The following is a 13957-nucleotide window of genomic DNA, read 5'->3' as shown; positions in this document are numbered from 1 at the left end:
GTCTCACTCTTTCACCCAGGCTGGAGTGCAGTGAAACAATCTTGGCTCACTGCAACCTCTGCGTCCTGTGTTCAAGCGATTCTTCTGCCTCAGCCTCCCAAGTAGCTGGGACTACCAGCACCCGCCACCACATCCAGCTAATTTTTTTGTATTTTTAGTAGAGACGGGGTTTCACCATCTTGGCCAGGCTGGTTTTGAACTCCTGACCTTGTGATCCACCAGCCTCAACTCCCAAAGTGCTGGGATTACAGACATGAGCCTCCACGCCTGGCCAGCAATTGCAATCTTAATGATCAAGGTGAATCCAAATGTATATGGGACAGGCTGGGCACGGTGGCTCACGCCTGTAATCCCAGAATTTTGGGAGGCCGAGACGGGCGGATCACAAGGTCAGGAGATCAAGACCATCCTGGCTAACAGAGTGAAACCCCATCTCTACTAAAAATACAAAAAAAAAAAAAAAAAAAAATTAATCCGGCATGAGGTGGAGCTTGCAGTGAGCTGAGATAGTGCCACTGCACTCTAGCCTGGGTGACAGAGCGAGACTATCTCAAAAAAACAAAAAGTATATGGGACAAAGTACACTCATTGTGACCAGAGGGAAAATGTACAGGAAAGATACGTTAGTCAGAAAACTTCATGTGCTGAAGTACATTATATAAAATACAAATTAGCGTTTAAAAATCATGGTAAATGATTTAATAAACATTTTATTTATGTACTTATTTATTTTTTATTTTTTTTTATTGAGACGGAGCAGGCTGGAGTTCAATGGCATGATCTTGGCTCACTGCAACCTCTGCCTCCCGGGTTCAAGCACTTCTCTACCTCAGCCTCCCGAGTAGCTGGGACTACAGGCGCCCACCACCACGCCTAGCTAATTTTTGCATTTTTAGTAGAGACGGGGTTTCACTATCTTAGCCAGGCTGGTCTTGAACTCCTGACCTTGTGTTCTGCGTCCCTTGGCCTCCCAAGGTGCTGGGATTACAGGCGTGAACCACCACGCCCGGCCTACTTACTTTTTGAGACAGAGCCTCTCTCTGTCGCCCAGGCTGGAGTGCAATGGCGCCATCTCAGCTCACTGCAACTTCTGCCTCCTGGGTTCAAGCGATTCTCCTGCCTCACCCTCCTGAGTAGCTGGGATTACAGGCGTAAGCCACCACCCAGCTAATTTCTGTATTTTTAGTAGAGACTGGGTTTCGCCATGTTGACCAGGCTGGTCTTGAACTCCTGACCTCAGGTGATCTGCCCACCTTGGCCTCCCAAAGTGCTGGGATTACAGGCATGAGCCACCGCACCCGGCCTGGGCATCTTTATTGATTTGTAATTCACATTCCATACAATTCATTCATTTAAGGTGTACAATTCAGTCGCATGTAGTACATTCAGAAAAGTGTGCAACTACCACCTCCAATTCTACAGCATTCTATCACCCCGAGAAGAACAAACCTTGTCCCCATCAGCTGTCACTCCCCGACACCCACACATCCCCTCCCTGTCTCTGGATGGGCCTGTCCCGGACAGTTCATAGAAATGGGATCACACACTGCGTGGCCTTCTGAGTCTGGCATCTGTGACTGAGCATGATGTCCTCCAAGTTCACGCTGTGGCCTGGCTCCCGTTCGTCATGGGATAATGTTCCAGTGTGGATGGACCATCCGTCCCCTCCTGCCGGGTGTTCAGGCCATGCTGTCCTCTCGGCCACCAGGCATCAGGTGCCCATGTGCGCACTCGGCCCGTGTCCCGCGTGGGTGTCTTGTGTGGCTGCTGTTTATGCTCTGTCTCTGCTGACCTTCTGGTGCCACCGCCTGGTGGCCGCCCCGGAGGCGTGGCCCACGTTCCTCGATATTTCTGGAGCTGTCTGCCCTTCTTTCCAAGCCAGAGAAGCAGATGGAAAACAAAAGCAGCTGCCCGCCCTCCTTGTCCCCGCCACAGGCCTACGCATCACTGGATGGGATCCTGCTCTCGGGAAGGCCGGCGGGAGAACGGCTCCGTCTGTCTGGCCTGGAAAGCAGCTCCCGCGCTGCCCCACCCGCCACCAGGCCACTGCGTCCTCGTGGCTCTGCTGCCGGCCTCAGGGATCCCCCTGAGTTCTGACTGCAGGCAGAGGATGGACCTGCCTTTTCGGGCAGGTGACCCATGGTGCTCTCCTACTTTGTGGGAAAGAGGGACATGGAGTCAGGTGTGACTCCCTGGACCCCTCAGGCCAGGCCCCCAGCACTGATTCACCAAATAACTGGAAACTGCTTCTTGTCAGACACAGGCCGTGGCCCTGGTCCTGACCTCAGCGTGTCATCAACAGAAAGCTGATTGAGGCCCCTTGGCAAGGTCCCTGGTAGGTCGTGTCGCCGGGAGGTGGATGCCAGCCCTGGCTCACCACAGCCGCCCCTCCTGTTTCTCTCCACCTGCAGCCAGTGTCCTGGCGTCCTGGAAGCAACCTCCCCTGCCTGCTCCTCCCGCTTGGCCGCGGGGCCACAGGGCGCTATGACTGTGCAGGAGGCCTCAGAAGGACGGGCAATTTTTAAGATTCTATTTTTATTATTTTATTTTATTTTTGAGACGGAGTCTCGCTCCGTCACCCAGGCTGGAGTGCAGTGGCGCGATCTCGGCTCACTGCAACCACCGCCTCCTGGGTTCAGGTGATTGTCCTGCCTCAGCCTCCTGAGTAGTTGGGATTACAGGCGCGTGCCACCATGCCCGGCTATTTATATTTTTAGTAGAGATGGGGTTTGGCCATGTTGGCCTCGCTGTGCCCAGCCAATGTCATCTGTTTCTTTTTACTTTTTAAAATATGTGGGTCTTGAACATTTACACACGTGTTGGTCAACATCCAGGTGAGAAAAGACGGAACACACAAGCTGTCAGGGAAATGCAAATCAAAACCATCGCTAAGATGATGTCACTCAGAAACGACAATAGCGGCCGGCACAGTGGCTCAGGCCTGTGATCCCAGTACTTTGGGAGGCTGAGGTGGGCAGATCAGCTGAGGTCAGGAGTTCAAGACCAGCCTGACCAACAAGGTTAAACCCCGTCACTACTAAAAAATACAAAAATTAGATGGGGATGGAGGCACTCTCCTGTAATCCCAGCTACTCAGGAGGCCGAGGTGGGAGGATTGCGTTAGCCCAGGAAGTCGAGGGTGCAGTGAGCCGAGATCAGGCCACTGCACTTAAGCTTGGGTAACAGAGCAAGACCCTGTCTCAAAAAAAATAAAATAAAGCTGGGTGCTGTGGCTCACACCTGTAATCTCAGCATTTTGGGAAGCTGAGACCAGTGGATCACTTGAGATCAGGAGTTCAAGAGCAGCCTGGCCAACATGGTGAAACCCCGTCTCTACTAAAAATACAAAAATTAGGGAGGTCGAGATGAGCAGATCACCTGAGATCAGGAGTTCGAGACCAGCCTTTAACATGGTGAAACGCTGTCTCTACTAAAAATACAAAAATTAGCTGGACGTGGTGGCAGGCACCTGTAATCCCAGTTACTCGGGAGGCTGAGGCAAGAGAATTGCTTGAACCCGGGAGGTGGAGGTTGCAGTGAGCCAAGATCGCACCATTGCACTACAGCCTGGGTGACAAGAGCGAAACTTCGTCTCAAAAAATAAATAGGCCAGGCGCGGTGACTCACGCCTGTAATCCCAATTACTCGGGAGGCTGAGGGAGGAGAATGGCGTGAACCCGGGAGATGGAGCTTGCAGTGAGCCGAGATCACGCCACTGCACTCCGGGCCTGGGCGAAAGAGCGAGACTCCGTCTCAAAAAAATAAAAAATAAAAACAAATAAATACAAAAATTAGCTGTGTGTGGCGGTGCACACCTGTAATCCTAGCGACTCAGGAGGCTGAGACAGTTGAATCACTTGAACCCAGGAGGCAGAGGTTGCAGTGAGCTGAGATTGCACCTCTGCGCTCCAGCCCAGGCGACAGATTGAGTCTCCGTCTCCAAAACAAATTAGCTGGGTGTCTCCGCGCAGCTACTGGGGAAGCTGAAGCACAAGACTGCCTGAACCCGGAGAGAGAGGTTGCAGTGAGCTGAGATCGTGCCACTCCACTCCAGCCTGGGCTACAGAGTGAGGCTGCGTGTGTATTTCTATAATGAAGAAAACTATTGCGGAAAAAAAAGCCAAAGAGAAATGCAGACCTTTAAAAGGTCTCTCCTGAGAGAAGCAGGAATGAGGAACTCGTAGGGTCCTGGGCTGGCCGCAGACAGGAGACCCCAAGGTCCCAGCAGGAGGGCGGTACATGGTGAAGATGGGATCCTTGGGGGAAGCCTGAGACACTCTGTGGTCGGCTGAATCACAGCCCCCAAAGATGCCCATGTCATTCCCGCGATCTGTGAATGTACCACTTCCCATGGCCAAAGGGGCCACCCCCATTCTTCTAGGCCAGCCTCGGCAGGGGTGCCGGGCCTCCAGCCTATCCATGCCCTGAGGGCTGCCACTGGGACACTCCAGACTTGGGACGTAGAGGGTGCCAGATGGGTGGGTTGGTGGGGTCACCTCTCCTGCTGTCTACACCGTGGGTCCTTCAATCTCGTTTCCTGCCCCTCACTTGTGATTCATTGATCAGGGCTACAGTGGAGAGTGAGGCCTGCCTGGGGTGAGGGGTTGTGGCTGTGGCCGCTGGGGGTCAGATTCTGACCACCTGCCTCTGTGCTTTCACTCAGTTGCACAGCGCCCAGGACCTGGGGGACCTGGGGGACCAACCCTCCCACCCCCTCCAGTAGGGGTCCTTGGAAGGAATGTTTCCTGGCCACAGAGGAAGAGGTGTTGGTGCAGGGCCGAGGCCTGCGGTTCAGTCCTGCTCATGCAGGCCTGGTCACCTTCTGGGGTCCCCCAACCCCCCCAGCTCCTCCGTGACCTGCAGAGAGACCGGTCGTTGCATAGGGTCCTAGTGCAAAACGTGGGCGCTGCATAAATGCAGGGGCGCCCGCCAGGGGAGGAGTAGTCGTGAATGCATCGCGCCCACAACTCCGCAACTCCAGCTGTGTGCACCTGGGGAAACTGAAGCTCGGGAGACCGAGACCGGACCCAGAGTCACACAAACGGGCAAAACAGGAAGACGTGGGGCTGGGCCCGGCCCGCTGACCTCCAACTCCGAGTCTGCGCCCTCCCTTACCTCTGCCCCCAGCCAGGCCCACTGACCCCTAACCCTGAGCCCTAGGCTTCCGCCCAGAACACAGCGGCGAGCGAGGTGTGGCGTAATGCGCACGGTCCCTTTAAGAGGCACAAGGCCCTGATCGCGCGGCCCCGACAACAACAATTCCATTGGCTGGAGCGTGGTCTCTGGCCACGCCCCCACACTAAATATTTGGAGTCCTACTGGTCCAGAGCCCGGGCCCCGCCTCCCTCGCCCTCTGAGCCCGGGCGCCGCGCCAGGTTCGCTGACGCAAACGCGTTGCCCCGGCAACCTCTCCCCGTCCCCGGGGCAAAGGGGCCCCGGCACTGGAGCCAGTGCGCAGGCGCGCGGCCGCAGCCGGGGAGGGGGTTCCCAGGGCGCGCGGCCCGGACCCCCGGAGTCCGTGCTCTCCGACCCTCCTGTCACCCCGGGACACCGTGTGGGGGGCGCCCAGAGCCCCGGCCGCCGGGAGGAGGAGGAGGAGGCGGCGCCCGGGGACTGGCCTAGCGCGGGTGCGGTCGGCGGGTGGGGCGGGAGGGCCCGACCCGTGGCTCTGCGAATTTCAAAGGCGCGGGGTCACACGCCCAGCAGCCGATCAGCCCCGGCATTTGGCGACGCAGCAAATCCAGCCCTGCGGGGAGGGGGCCCTGTCCCTGGGCCGGTCCCATGCCCAGGCTGCAGGGCCTCGCCCGCCCCCAGCCGCATCTCCCTGCCCCTGGCGCCTCCCAGGACCTGTGACAGTCCGGGGGGCTTGACCGGGGCTGCCCTGGCTTCAGCCTTCTCATCTGCACAGTGGAAACTCAGGAAAACACCGCCTGTGTGAGCCTCCTGGAGCTGTGCAATAAATCACACACGTGCAGTGGCTTGAAACGACCCACATCGATTCTCTCACGGTTCTGGAGGTCAGAAACCCGACATGGGGGCCTCACTGGGCTAACATCAAGGTGTGCGCAGGGCTGGTCCCTCCTGGGGGCTCCAGGGGAGAATCCAGTTCCTGCCTTTCCCAGCGTTTAGAGGCGCCCACATCCTTCAGCTTGGGCCCCTTCCCACTCACAGCCAAGAGCAGCCCCTTCCGGTCTCTGACTCTCACCCGGCTGCCTCCTCTCACGAGGACCCTGTGAGGACACTGGGCTCCCCGATCATTCAGGGTGATCTCCCGTCTCAAAATCCTAACCCAGTCCCACCTGCAGAGTGCCTTGCGCCTTGGAAGTTTCCCTGGCCATGCCCTTCCCAGGATGTGCACCCTGAAAAACACCCTGAAAAGGCCTTGTGGCCGGGCGCGGTGGCTCACGCCTGTAATCCCAGCACTTTGGGAGGCTGAGGTGGGCGGATTTTCTGAGGTGGAAGTTCAAGACCAGCCTGGCCAACATGGTGAAACCCCGTCTCTACTAAATAGTAAATACAAAAATTAGCCGGGGGTGGTGACATGCACCTGTAATCCCAGCTACTTGGGAAGTTGAGGCGGGACAATTGCTTGAACCTGGGAGGCGGAGGTTGCAGTGAGCGGAGATCCTGCCACTGCACTCCAGACTGGGCGAAAGAGCGAGACTCCATCTCAAAAAAACACAAAAAAACAACAAAAAAACTAAGGCCCTGTTGGGAGACAGATCAGCTGGGACCAGGGCACAGGGCACCAGGCTCCCAGTGGTTCTCTGAGAGTCATCTGGGTGTCTTCTGGGCTCCACCCCCTGGTAATAGGAGGAGGAGAGGACGCCAGGAGATCAGCGGAGTGCTTTGTTCATGGTCACTGGGGCAGGGCGGTGGCCTTTGGCCATCTCCTGGGCCAGCCGTGCCCCACACTTCCTTGGGGACTGTGCAGGGGCTGAACCCCAGGGAGGTGGGGCATGCACGCTGCTCCTGATGCCACTCCATCAGAGCAGGGTGGCTGGCCCCATGGCTGCCCCAGGCTCCTGGCCAGACACCCACAGCCCGGGCAGGTAGGCAGCCACGGGCTCCAGGCCACACCTGCCGTGCCCACTCCCTGCCCCCACTGGAGGACCGCGGGCCCTGGCTGTGTCCCCAGGCAGGCCTGCCGAGCCACTGGAGTGGAGTGAGTGTGAGTCAGCCGGCAAGAAGGGACGCTTGCGGCCACTTACATCAGATGTTCCTGCCTCGTGGCCCCATGGCCAGAGCTCTCAGCCCTGCAGGGGTCCTGAAATGACCCTGCCCACGGCCCTTCATAGCAAGGGATGGCCCTTGGGCTGTGGTTCTGGTCCCTGGAGAGCCAGGCAGGTGGGAACTGTGAGGTGGTCTCTCGTGCCACCCACTACACTTGCAAGTGTGTACAGGTGTGCACAGCCCACCCCATTTCACTCCCACATGGGCCCATGGCTGACCCTGCAAGGACCTAGGCTTGGGGCCTCCCCCAGGGACGCCTGCCTCCGCGGGCACACAGACACACGCCCCGATCTGCTCACACTCGCACCCACACCAAGTTTTTTTTTTTTTTTTTTTATGTTGTAGGGGAAAGGTCTTTATTGTCACCGCCCCCTGTCCCCGTAGGGTTGTCTGATATAATACGGACACCAAGCTAACTTTGAATGGCAAATAAACAGTGAATAACTGGGCCTGGCGTGGCGATCCCAGCATTTTGGGAGGCTGAGGCGGGAGAATCATTTGAGGCCAGGAGTTCAAGACCAGCCTAGGCGACATGTTGAGACCCCCCCCATCTCTACCGAAAATAAAATTAGCTGGGCGTTGCTGGGCGCGGTGGCTCACGCTTTGGGAGGTGGAGGTGGGTGGGTCACCTGAGCTCAGGAGTTCCAGACCAGCCTGGCCAACATGGCAAAACCCCGTCTCTACTAAAAATACAAAAATTCGCTTGTCGTGGTGGTGCGCGCCTGTAGTCCCAGGTCCTCAGGAGGCTGAAGCATGAGGATCTCCTGAACCTGGGAGGTGGAGGTTACCGTGAGCCGAGATCGAGCCACTGCACTCCAGCCTGGCAACAGAGCGAGACTCCGTCTCAAAACAAACAAACAAAAAGCCTCCAGACAATGGAGCCCCCCATAGGATCCCTTGTTGCACACATCCAGCCGGGCCCTGTGCTGGGTGGTCAGGGGTGGTCAGGGTGGGCTGTGTAGCCAGCCTGCCTCCCCGGCTTGAGGGAGATGGGTGGAGGAAGAAGCCCAGGGCTGGCAAGTCAGGACCTGCCTGGGCACCTCCTCTGGGGCTTTGGGGACACCCTACATCCAACATAGGCTGAAAATCGCCCTGCATTCTGCAGAACTAAAGAAAAAAAGCAAAAAGAATCACTCTACAGAATGAGGAAGCGCTCAAAGGCTGGCAGGAGGCAGACAGGTCGCCCCCAAGGAAGCGGGGGCTGTGCACCTTTGGGCAGAGGCCGGCCAAGCCTGCTCCGAGACCAGGGGCAGGACAGGTCGCCTCCAGGGAGCTGCAGGACCCGGGGCAGGCTGAGCCTTTGGGCCTCCACCGCTGGAGTCTCGCGGTGGGGTGGGTGGTGCGTCCTCCACTGTCACAAGGCATCTGTTGTCCCAGGAAGTAAGCAGGAGTCTGTCCCTGTCCTGGAGGGAAGGCCGTGCCACCCAGTGGCTGTGGGACCCTAGGAAGTAGCCGTGAGGGCGGGAGGTGGCGCAGGGGTCTGGGTCACCCCGGGGCCGGCCTGCAGGGAACTCGAGCTCATCCCTGAGCCTTCTGTGTGCTCCAGGCCACTCTGCCAGGGTCCTGGGAGGTTGAGGGAGGTGGGACCGGTGGCGGGTCATCCAGAGAAGAAGCTGGGTTTGCTGGGGGTCTCCTATAGGAGAGGGGCATGGGGCCAGCACGACCCAGACAGCTGGGATCTCCAGTGCGGGTCACTGGGTGCTCACTGGGTGTCCGTGGGGGCTGTACGTCGGGGTCAAAGCCAGAAATTGGGAAGAGACAGCTCAGCCACAGGTGAGTCCTGGAGCTGTGAAGACCCCGGAGCCCGTCCCCCGACCCACCACACCCTCAGGTCACCCACCTGTGTGGCCAGTTCTGGCTCCATTCCATCAGCACCTCCCTGGGCCTGGCCTGCTCCGAGTGCACCCAAAACAGGTTCTGGGCTGGGGTCAACTCTCACCTGTCCCAGATAATGAGGCTAGCTGGTGACTAGGTGAGGAGGGGCTGGGGTGCCCTGGGAGAAGCCACCAGGCCTAGCTTGGGTTGGGGGTGCCCACAGGGTCCAGGGCAGGTCCTGACCCCTCCTTAAAGGAGCCCCAGCCCCTCCCCAGGATCGGGTTCACCTTGGCCCCAGGGCCTTGGCTGGGCCCTGCCATGACCTCCCGGAAGAGGAAGCCACGGCCAAACCCCACGTTAGGCCTGGTGAGGGCTCCAGGGTGGGGGACCTGGGGAGTTAGGAGAGAGAAAGAAGCCACCTGCTAGGCTAGGCGCAGTGGCTCACGCCTGTAATCCCAGCACTCTGGGAGGCTGAGGCAGGCGGATCACCTGAAGTCGGGAGTTCAAGACCAGCCTGACCAACATGGAGAAACCCCGTCTCTAGTAAAACTACAAAAATTAGCCAGGTTGATGGTGTGTGCCTGTAATCCCAGCTAATTGGGAGGCTGAGGCAGGAGAATCGCTTGAGCCCGGGAGGCAGAGGTTATGGTGAGCCGAAATGGTGACATTGCACTCTAGCCTGGGCGACAAGAGCAAAACTCTGTCTCAAAAAATAAAAATAAAAAAAGAAGCCACCTGCTGGAGATGCTGCCCCCCACCACCCACCCTGGCCAGGTCCCAGGTGATCTGGAAGCCATTCCAAGCCACCCCAGGGCCAGGCAAGACAGTGCGGTACAGGGTGGTGGCCATGCCAGGAACGCAGCAGGGGGAGCCCACTGGAGAGTGGGAGGGATGTGGGGGTCTCTGTCCTCGTGTCTGGGGGCATTGGGCATTTTTCAGCTGTGGATTTGGTAGTGGTGCAGCCAGGTGCTGGGTGCTGGGTGCTGGAGGTGGGGCAGGGGTTGAACTGCAGTGGGAGGGAAGGAGAGAGGAGTGGGAAGGGGAGGAGAGGAGGGGGAGGGGGAGGAGAGGAGGGGAAGGGGAGGAGAGGAGGGGAAGGGGAGGAGAGGAGGGGAGGGGAGGAAGGAGAGGGGAGGAGGGGAGGGGACGAAGGAGAGGGGAGGAGGGGAGGGGAGGGGAGGAAGGAGAGGGGGGGAGGGGAGGAAGGAGAGGGGAGGAGGGGAGGGGAGGAGGGGAGGGGAGGAAGAAGAAGGGAGGAGGGGAGGAAGGGAGGGGAGGAAGAAGGGGGGAGGAAGGGGAGGGGAGGGGAAGAGGGGAGGGCAGGAGAGGAGAGAAGGGGTGGAAGGGAGGAGAGGAGGAAGGATGAGGAGGGGAGGAGGGAGAGAAGGACCGAGAGGCGAGGAAAGGAGGGGAGGAGGAAGGAGAGAAGGGGAGGAGGGAAGGAGGGAGGAAAGGGAGGAGAGGAGCCAGAGATCGGCTCCAGCTGATGCTGATTCCCGTCCGCAGCCACACCTCATTTCCTGTTTGTCCTCCTTCTGGGGCTAGCGTCTCCCAGGCCCTCCTCTTCACTCTGGTGCTCCCCCAGGGCAACCCTGAGCTCCCTCCCAGGCTGGCTGACCAGCACTGGGGTCACGGACCTGCGGTCCTGGCCCCAGGCCCTGCCTGTCCCACCCACCCACGTCCGGGCCGGCTAGTGCCCACCCTCACTGCCCCAGCCCAGACCACACTGCAGGAGGATCAAGGAGACGGTCACCCGGGGCACGGACCGGGCTTCCTGCCTCCCACCAGGCAGGCTTTTTCCCCCACCAAGGCAGGTGGGGGTCTCCCTCCCAGGGCTCCAGCTGGGGGTGGAGGTGGGGGCAGGGGGCGAGGCTGGCAGGGGTGGCCAGCCTGGTAGTGCCCCCAGGGGCTGGCACAGCCCACAGCAGGGCAGGGCCAGGCACGGCCCACACAGGCAGGTGGGTGACCCTCCCCTTCTCCGGAGGCCACTGGCCATCCCACGCCCCCAGCCTGGGCCTGTCTGCCTGTCCAGGGCTGGTCTAGGGAGAAGGTCGGCTAGGGAGGATTCTGCCTCTGTTGGGGAGGAAAGGAGAGGAGAGGGTGCCAAGGCCCCATCCCTGTTGGCATAGCCCCGAGCACACAGAACAATCCCGCCCAAACGTCCACACTGTTGAGGCTGACAAACCCCTTGTCGATTATTTGGAAAATATTGAGTTTTCTCCCTGCTCACACCAGACATCGGATAAACGCCCCATGGGGCAGACAGCGTAAACCAGGGGGAACCCCACTGCTGGGATTCACCTCCTTTCTCTCTCCCTGCTCAGGGTGTGGACTTCAATGTGTGCAGCCTCCCAGGACCTCACCAGGTCAGAGCATCACGGGATGCAGAGTTTCTTGGGGGGGTCCGTGAAATCCCCTAAACCAGGGGGTCTCACCCCAGGGGAGATCCTGTCCCCAGGGGACACTGGGCGACACGTGGGGATATCTGTGGTTGTCACGACTAAGGGGAGACAACGGTCTCAAAATTCTAACTCAGTCAGGCGCGGTGGCTCCTGCCTGTAATCCCAGCACTTTGGGAGGCCGAGGCGGGTGGATCACAAGGTCAGGAGTTCGAGACCCGCCTGGCCAAGATGGTGAAACTCCGTCTCTACGAAAAATACAAAAATTAGCCAGGCGTGGTGGCACGTGCCTGTAGTCCCAGCTACTCAGGAGGCTGAGGCAGGAGAATCGCTTGAACCCGGGAGGCGGAGGTTGCAGTGAGCTGAGATCGCACCACTGCACTCCAGCCTGGGCAACAGAGCGAGACTTCCTCTCAAAAAAAGAAAAATTTCTAACTCAGTCCTGCCTGCAGAATCCCTTTCACCTAGGAAGTTCCCTTGGCCATGCCCCTTCCAGGATCTGCACCCCAAAAGACCCCCCCAGAAAGAAACGAAGGGCTTGTTGGGGAACAGATCAGCTGGGACCAGGGCACAGGGCACCAGGCTCCCTGTGTCCCTCTGAGAGCCATCTGGGTGTCTTCTGGGCTCCACCCTGGGGTAATAGGAGGAGGAGGAGGAGGAGAGGAAGCCAGGTGACCGGCTGAGTGCTGGCATGGAGTGGGTGGAGGCCAGGGATGCTGCTCAGCACCCTGCAGTGCCCAGGACGGCCCCACCCCAGAGGATGACTGAGCCGTGAACATCCACAGGGCAATGGGGAGGAACCCCCGGTGGAGCATCCCTAGAGCCAGGGGTCATCTGCCTGTCTCTGAGCTTCCTCAGTTTTCCCAATTGCTGTGCGAGTTTCTTTTTTTTTTTTTTTTTTGAGACTGAGTCTCGCTCTGTTGCCCAGGCTGGAGTGCAGTGGTGCGATCTCAGTTCACTGAAAGCTCTGCCTCCCGGGTTCATGCCAGTCTCCTGCCTCAGCCTCCCGAGTAGCTGGGACTATAGGCGCCCGCCACCATGCCTGGCTAATTTTTTGTATTTTTAGTAGAGAGGGGGTTTCACCATGTTAGCCAGGATGGTCTCGATTTCCTGACCTCGTGATCCGCCTGCCTCGGCCTCCCAAAGTGCTGGGATTACAGGCGTGAGCCACCGCACCCAGCCATTTTTTTTTGTATTTTTAGTAGAGACGGGGTTTCACCATGTTGGTCAGACTGGTCTCGAACTCCTGACCTTGTGATTGGCCCGCTTCGGCCTCCCATAGTGCTGGGATTATACACGTGTGGCACCGCGCCCAGCCTGCATGAGGCTCTTGATGGCTCCCACCTGCTGGGGCTGTGGGAGGGGGACAGGGCCCGGGGCAAGGCCTGGCTATGGTGCCGGGAACAGACCTGCCCCTCTGGCCTGGCTCCCAGATCAGCCTTTCCTGTCCGGTGCCTGAGCTTGGCTGGACACAGAGCCCAGGCATGGGCTGAGCCTTGGTTCAGGTCTGCTCCTCATGGTCAGGGTGAATGTTGAACCCATGTCGGTCCACACTGAAAGATGGACACAGCCCCACACCTGCACCAAGGACAGTGTGCCACAGCCGCATACCATGAAATGGTCCCACTTACTCTGTGGACTGAGCTGAGTCTCCCGGAAAAACCCATCCATGTCCTAACCCTGGTACCTGTGAACGAGAAACTATTTGAAAATAGGGTCTTTGCAGATGGAACCAAGTTAAGATGAGATCACACTGAGTGGGCCCTAAGCCAATGACTGGCATCCTTAGAAGAAGAGACCAGGCCCAGTGGCTCACGCCTGTAATCCCAGCACTTTGGGAGGCCCAGGCGGGCGAATCACCTGAGGTCAGGAGTTCGAGACTAGCCTGGCCAACATGGTGAAACCCCGTCTCTACTAAAAATACACACAAAAAAGTTAGCTGGGCGTGGTGGCGCGTACCTGTAGTCCCAGCTACTCGGGAGGCTGAGGCAGGAGAATTGCTTGAACCTGGGAGGCAGAGGTTGTGATGAGCCGAGATCGTGCCATTGCACTCCAGCCTGGGCAACAAGAGGAAACTCCATCTCAAAAATAAAAATAAAAAATAAAAAGAGGAGACAGCAGGCTCAGTGGCTCATATCTGTAATTCCAGCACTTTGAAAAGCCAAGGTGGGAGGGTCCCTTGAGGTCAGGAATTCTAGTGCAGCTTGGGGAACATAGTGAGACCCCATCTCTACAAAATGTTTAAAAATCAGCAGGCAAGGTGCTGTTGTCCCACCTACTCAGGAGGCTGGGATAGGAGGATCGCTTGAGCCCAGGAAGTTGAGGCTGCCATGAGCTACGAATGTGTCCCTGCACTCCAGCCTGGGCGACAGAGTGAGACCCTGTCTCAAAAAATAGTAAAATAGGCCGGGTGCAGTGGCTCATGCCTGTAATCCCAGCACTTTGGGAGGCCAAGGCGGGTGGATCATGAGGTCAGGAGTTCAAAACCAGCCTGGCCAACATGGTGAAAC

The sequence above is a fragment of the Pan troglodytes genome, chromosome 20, assembly GCF_028858775.2.
Source record: "Pan troglodytes isolate AG18354 chromosome 20, NHGRI_mPanTro3-v2.0_pri, whole genome shotgun sequence".
Classification (NCBI taxonomy): Eukaryota; Metazoa; Chordata; class Mammalia; order Primates; family Hominidae; genus Pan; species Pan troglodytes.
This window is presented reverse-complemented; position numbering follows the sequence as displayed.